Here is a 7,864-nt window from a genome sequence, read left to right on the forward strand (position 1 = left end):
CGGAGAGACGGTCTTCACAAAGGAGCGAGGCGGATTGGTGGATTTTGGGACCTCAGGCCCCAGCTCCTCTCTCTCAGACACCGAGGACACCAGAGAAACAGACTCCGCCTCCCTCCATGCTTTTAGGAGGTTGAGGTGGTAAATCTGTGTAGCTCCACCCCGATCAGAACGCACCACCTCATAGTCGACATCCCCACTCGCCGTGTGACCACAAGGGCCCTTGCCACTTGGCCAGGAGTTTAGAGCTGGAAGAAGGAAGCAATACAAGTACCTTCTCTCCCGGTGTGAATTGTCTCAGCCTGGCACCTCTGTTGTACAGCCGCTGCTGACGCTCCTGGGCCTGGAGCAAATTCTCACGTGACAGTTGACCCAGTGTGTGGAGCTTTGCTCGCAGGTCCAGGACGTGTTGGATCTCGTTTTTACTGGTGCTCGGCCCCTCCCAGTTTTCTTTAATGAGGTCGAGCACCCCCCGTGGAGTCCTCCCGTACTGCAAACAACAGAGCGTCAAGCCATTTATCCCAATTACGTTCATCGTCATTAATAAATTTACGGATCATGGACTTCAAAGTCTTATTCAGACGCTCCACCAGACCGTCGGTCTGTGGGTGGTACACACTGCTCCGAATAGACTTGATGCCCAGTAACCCGTAAAGTTCTCTCAGTGTTCTTGACATGAACTGGGTGCCCTCGTCCGTCAGAATCTCTTTCGGGATTCCGACTCGGGAGATGACCTGAAACAGCGCCTGCGCGACACTCTTTGCAGAAATGTTGCAAGGGCACCGCCTCCGGGTATCGTGTTGCGTAATCCACGAAGACTAACACAAAGCGATATCCGCGTGCACTCCGGTGAAATGGCCCGATGAGGTCCATAGCGATTCGCTCAAATGGAACCTCCATTAATGGCAGAGGGCGAAGGTGCCCTCGGAATGGCGGAGGGTTTACCAATTGACACTCCGGGCAGGACGCACCAACGGCGCACATCCGCCCGGATGCCCGGCCAATAGAATCGGGTCATTATCCGGTCCAGAGTTTTATCATACCCCATGTGACCAGCCATCGGGTTATCGTGAGCCGCCTGGAAAACCATTTCCCGGCGGCTTTTCGGCACCAGCAACTGGGTGCTTTCCTGCCCTGTGTGAGTGTCACGGCTCACTCTGTACAGCCTGTCCCTGATCAATGTGAAGTGCGGATATGTCTGCGCTGCGTCAGGGTGCACCAGCTGACCATCAATTCGTATCACTTGGTCAAAGGCTGGCGTGAGTATCGTCCGAGACTGCTCGGTGGAAAATCTTCCATGGGTGAAACTCGGGGCCGGAGGAGTCTCCTAGGAGGCTCATGATTCCCCTCCCCATCTGCAGTGTCAGACAACCTCGCGTCACCGCTGAGCACGGCGCACACACCGCATGACCCTGTCTGCCATGAACGCACCCCCGCAGCCTTCCCCATTAACTTATCAAACCCTGGCCAATCGGTTCCCAAAATTACGGGGTGCGTAAGGCGGGAGCTAACCGCGACCTTCACGTTATGCTTTTTACCCCCGTGTCTAATTTCCGCTGACACTATGGGATACTCATGAATGTCCCCATGCACACACCTTATCTTCACCCACAATGCCTCCACCAATGCCCCTGGTCGAACCAGGCTCTGGTGGATCATAGACTGTGTACAGCCGGAATCCACCATTGCCTGATGTACACCCCCCTGGATTCTTACCGGTACGTCGCTCCCGGACCTGGGGAGGGCGCTGGAGAGCCGGCAACCCGGATCACCTGGCCCACCTCCATCAGTGGACACTCCCGCCGGACGTGTCCGGGCTGCCCGCACCTCCAACCAGTGGCGGTTCGTCCATAGGGGGCGCTAGGGCGCCGCCCCTCTTAAAATTTTGAGATGAAAAGAAGAAGAAAAAAGAAAAAAAATCCTGTCAAAAAACATTATATGCCAAATCATTTAAATAGTAAATATACCGTGTTGACGCGCTAAATGTGTGTGGGAGACCGTCAGCCTGTCAACAACCACTTAAGTTAATGTGAACATTATATATATATCGCCATTATCACGGAGAGAAGCCCCTCCCCTTTTCCGAGGCGATCTAACGTGTGTGTATTGCATCGATACAACATTTCAGTCGTTTTGGCAATGACGGCTTCACATTGGCGGATGAAACCGTGAATCTTGGGTCGCAAAAATGTGCGCACGCGATTGGACGATTCGGCAGATCAGAGACCCGTATGTTCCCTCAGCCCTAGTGCCACGGAGCTCCACGGAGGTATGCGAGCAACATAGCTAGCAGAAGCTTTATGTTAGCATGGCGTCGGTGACTGAAAACTGTGGTATCTCTACACCAAACACCTTTCAATCGACGGTCAGATATTGACAAGAAGAGGCTGAAAGAGTTGGGACCCGAACATCCGGATTTAAAAATGCTGCAGCAAAGCGCTGACCGCGGGAGGACGTACACCCGGAGGTTCACCTCAAGCCTATATGCTAACCGGAGCTGGTTAGCTGGATGCTCCATGAGTAATTCGTTTTTGGTTCCCCCTGTCTGTTGTTCCAAAGTCCTGGGACTGAAACTCTCTGGACTACAACGGGGTGAGGGATCTACAGAGCTTCAGACAAGTGGAAAGCACGAATCTTGCCGCAGTTATCTAGCTAACAGCATGGAGCTAACTCGCTAACAGCTGTTAGCGAGTTAGCTCCATGCTGAGCAGAGCAGCAGGAGACCGAACTGGCATCGATACACAACGAAGAAGTTCTGAAAAACAGACACATTCCCTCCAGAATAATGGAGGCTGGTTACAGACATGATGACTTTAACCAGAGAGTTATGGAGACTTTAAAGAGAGGAGCTACTTGTCTTTACAGTAGTGGGTCTGCTCTGTCACCCAATGTAACATGTGATCTCTCTGACTCTATTCTGCTCTGAACCTCTTTCATGTGAGGGTGAAACTCTTTTATTTTGTAAACCTCTGAAACCCCGCCCCCAATGTTCCTTAAAGCTGCTCTGAACCTCTCATGCCCAAAGTTACAGTGTGTTGATAGTTGTTATTGGACCGTGTTGAGCACGCTGTGTTCTTGAAATAAAGCTTTGTTTTTTACAATATTCTACTCAAAACCTCTTTTCTTCTCATTGAGTGCTATTTAAACTGCGCCCCCCCCCCCCCAAAAAATGTCACCAGCCGCCACTGCCTCCAACACTCCTGCCCTGGTGTTTGAGGGACTACCTGTGGGTTGGGAAGGGTGCCGGTGTGGGTGGCGTCAGGAGCTGCGTCGGCCTGGCTGGAGCCAGTGCACCGCCGCTGTCCACCTGACTGCTGGGATAAACCGCCAGGTGGTCCTCTGCCAGAGTGACGGCGGCCTCCAGCGATGTCGGGCGGTGGCAGCAGACCCACGTCGACGTTTCGGCCGGCAGGCCCCAACAAACTGCTCCAGGATCGCCTTCTGCCACTGCCTGCGCCTCTCCTGTGTTCCCGGCTGCAGCCACCTCGTCATGGCGTCCCTCAGCCCGTGCCGTAGGCAAGCGGCGGTCGTCGGGCCCCATCGTGGCCTCGCGAAACCTCCGCCGGTGATCCTCCGGAGTCAGACCCAGCCTATCCATCACCGCCTTTCGCACATCCGCGTAACTGTGGCGTGCTGCTGGGGGAAGCCCCAGGGCCGCAGTCTGCGCCTCCCCAGTGAGCAGGGGCAGGAGGCGAATCGCCCACTCCCCCGCTGGCCAGCCGCATGCCTCCGCCACATACTCAAAAGTCTTTTTTGGAGCACCACCCCCGCCAAGGGGAAAGGTGTGGCCGCAGCCGTCTGGGCGGCGAGCAGTTCCAGGGCGCCAGTCTGCTCCTCTGCCTGGGCCAGGAGCTTCCCCAGTGTCTGCCGGCCTGCCTCCGCCTGGTCCTGCAGCATTGCTGCCATCCCCTCCAGCATCTGCCCCAGCTGAATCCATGGCTGATCTGGGTGCTGCTGGATGCTCTCCATGTGCTTTTTCCAACAAAAAAAAGAAAGAAGGGCTCCACGTTTGGCTCCAGTGTGACAGGTGTGTCGCCGTCAGGGATGGATTAACGAACGGGCCTACCGGGCCCAGGCGCCCATGAGCTCAGCGTGACGTCGCTGTGATTAACATTGTATTGATATGAATATGATGATATGACACGATGCGCTGTAGCCGGTATATGCTAGGCTTAAGTCATTCATGTCAGTAACAGGGCCCCAATAGTCCTACTGAGGGATGGATTACCGAACGAGCCTACCGGCACCAGGGGCCCATGAGCTCAGGGGGCCCATGAGCCAGAGCCTTAGGGGCCCCTATTCGTTTAATTCATATAACCGAAGTCCCTGCTATCATATAATTCGCGTTATGTTGTCTGCTCAGCTCCGGTATCGTTGTTCCATACGGACTGTTTTGTTCGCGATGTTTTTTTGCGGGGGCCTTGACACGTCCAGGCCCAGGGGCCCGTGGTTTCTTAATCCGTCCATGGTTGCCGTCACTAGTAGGTTCCCCCCCTAAAGCACCAATGAGCAACAAGTAGCCAGAGGGATATTCGGTAACAAGGTTTATTCCAAGATCAGACTGTGTCTCCGCTCTCCTCGCTCCTGTCTGTCCAGCTCCTTAATGGAGACAGACTCAGATCACCAACACAGATCGTCATCAGACACCGTTCCCTGAACCACACCCCCGCTCCACGCACTCTGCAGCCGAGCCTAAACACCCCCCGCTGCCACAGGGCACTTTACTCATCATGGGCAAAAGGGGAGTAGCTTGAGCACCACTAGGGCTCTACCTGTGCACGTGCCTGTATGTATATATATATATATACACATACATATATATATATGTGTATATATATGTATGTGTATATATATAAATATATATACATATAATATATGTATGTGTATATATATATATACACATATATATATATACTAGGGCTGTCAATCGATTAAAAAAATTAACTAATTAATCGCACATTTTGAAATTCATTAATCGCGATTAAAAGTTAAAAGTTCAATCATTTTAAAGACCAAACTTCACAGAGCTGTGTTCAAGAGGTTCAAAGGCTCTCCTACCTATAAAGTACCAGCGAGGTATTTAATATTGTGGATGATAAATTGTTTCTTCAGTGAAACATCAGATTAGTAAAAAAAATAAGTATATTGAGACCCCATTGGTCCTGTCATCTTTACCACTGAGCAGCAGAACCAGTGGCCTTGGGAACTGACTGACATTCACATATGTCATGTTAACCCTCTGGAGGCTGGGGGCATGTTATACATTTTACAACAACAAAATTCACCTTTTAAAGGCGTTTGCATACGACACACCCCCACGTGTTATACATCAAACATTCCAGAACAATCTCAGCTCGATTCAATGAGGCTCATTGTCCTGGCGCCGTGTTCTCTGCTCTCTGACTGACAGGCTGCTAATGAGCCTTACCTGTGAGGTGGGAGGTCCTTTGTGATTTACTGAGTGTTCATTGGTTGTTTTTTTCCCAAAATGTTGACAGACAAACGGATTGACCAATCACGTTGAAGGTTTCGTGTGACGAGTTCTTTCCGCGCCGCGTCACCCGACACGTCGCCCCTCCGTTCCTCTGTGTATCAGAGGGGGAGACGGGAGGAAGGAGGAGCAGGAGGAAACCCGACTGATTCATCCACCAGTTTAAACTCATTTCTACTCCTTATTTTCGCGGAGAAATAATTGTTTTAAAAACGGAAACAGTGTTAAACTCGGTTTGAGTGTAAACACGTCAACGACATCGGAAGTAAACAAAGTTGCGTTAAAATATTTTTGTGCGTTAACGCGGCCAAATTAATCGCATAGATTAACGCGTTAACGCTGACAACTCTAATATATACATATATTCACATATATATATACACATATATATATATATATATACAGGACTGTCTCAGAAAATTAGAATATTGTGATGAAGTTCTTTATTTTCTGTAATGCAATTTAAAAAACAAAAATGTCATGCATTCTGGATTCATTACAAATCAACTGAAATATTGCAAGTCTTTTATTCTTTTAATATTGCTGATTATGGCTTGCAGCTTAAGAAAACTCAAATATCCTATCTCTAAATATTAGAATATCATGAAAAAGTATACTAGTAGGGTATTAAACAAATCACTTGAATTGTCTAATTAACTCGAAACACCTGCAAGGGTTTCCTGAGCCTTGACAAACACTCAGCTGTTATAAATCTTTTTTTTTACTTGGTCTGAGGAAATATTACAATTTTATGAGATAGGATTTTAGAGTTTTCTTAAGCTGTAAGCCATAATCAGCAATATTAAAAGAATAAAAGGCTTGCAATATTTCAGTTGATTTGTAATGAATCCAGAATGCATGACATTTTTGTTTTTTTAATTGCATTACAGAAAATAAAGAACTTTATCACAATATTCTAATTTTCTGAGACAGTCCTGTATATACACTACCGTTCAAAAGTTTGGGATCACTTAGAAATGTCCTTATTTTTCAAAGTAAAGCATTGGTTTTTTCAATGAAGATAACATTAAATCAATCATAAATACACTCTATACATTGTTAATGTGGTAAATGACTATTCTAGGTGAAACGTCTGGTTTCTAATGAAATATCTCCATATGTGTATAGAGGCCCATTTCCAGCAACTATCACTCCAGTGTTCTAGTGGTACATTGTGTTTGCTCATCGCCTTAGAAGACTAATGTCTGATTTGAAAACCCTTGTGCAATTATGTTAGCACAGCTGAAAACTGTTTTGCTGATGAGAGAAGCTATAAAACTGGCCTTCCTTTGAGCTAGTTGATTATCTGGAGCATCACATTTGTGGGTTCGATAACTCTCAAAATGGCCAGAAAAAAAGAAGTTTTCTGTGAAACTCGCCAGTCTATTCTTGTTCTTAGAAATGAAGGCTATTCCATGCGAGAAATTGCAAAGAAACTGAAAATGTCCTCCAGCGGTGTGTACTACTCCCTTCAGAGAACAGCACAAACGGGCTCTAACCAGAGCAGAAAGAGAAGTGGGAGGCCCCGGTGCACAACTCAGCAAGATGACAAGTACATTACAGTCTCTAGTTTGAGAAATAGACGCCTCACAGGTCCTCAACTGGCAGCTTCTTTAAATGGTACCCATAAGCGCCAGTGTCAGCGTCGACAGTGAAGGCGACTCCGGGATGCTGGCCTTCTAGGCAGAGTGGCAAAGAAAAAGCCATATCTGAGACTGGCCAATCAAAGAAAAGATTGGTATGGGCAGAAGAACACAGGCATTGGACAGAGGAAGATTGGGAAAAGGTGTTCTGGACAGATGAATCCAAGTTTGAGGTGTCTGGATCACACAGAAGAACATTTGTGAGGCAGAACAGGTGAAAAGATGCTGGAAGAGTGCCTGACACCATCTGTCAAGCATGGTGGAGGTCATGTGATGGTCTGGGGCTGCTTTGGTGCTGGGAAAGTGGGACATTTGTACCAGGTAAAGGATTTTAAATAAGGAAGGCTATCACTCCATTTGGCAACGCCATGCCATACCCTGTGGGCAGCGCTTGATTGGAGCCAATGTCCTCCTCCAACAGGACAATGACCCAAAGCACACCTCCACATTGTGAAGAACTCTTGAGGGAAGAAGCAGGCAGCTTGCTGTCTGTAATGGAGTGGCCAGTCACCAGATCTCAACCCCATTGAGCTGTTGTGGGAGCAGCTTGACCGTATGGTCCTCAAGAAGTGCCCATCAAGCCAATCCAACTTGTGGAGGTGCTTCAGGAAGCGTGGGGTGACATGTCAACAGATTACCTCAACTAATTAACAGCTAGAATGACAAAGGTCTGCAATGCTGTAATTGCTGCAAAAGGAGCATTCTTTGACGAAAGCAAAGTTTTAAGAAAAAA

Source organism: Pseudoliparis swirei, chromosome 9, assembly GCF_029220125.1.
Source record: "Pseudoliparis swirei isolate HS2019 ecotype Mariana Trench chromosome 9, NWPU_hadal_v1, whole genome shotgun sequence".
NCBI lineage: Eukaryota > Metazoa > Chordata > Actinopteri > Perciformes > Liparidae > Pseudoliparis > Pseudoliparis swirei.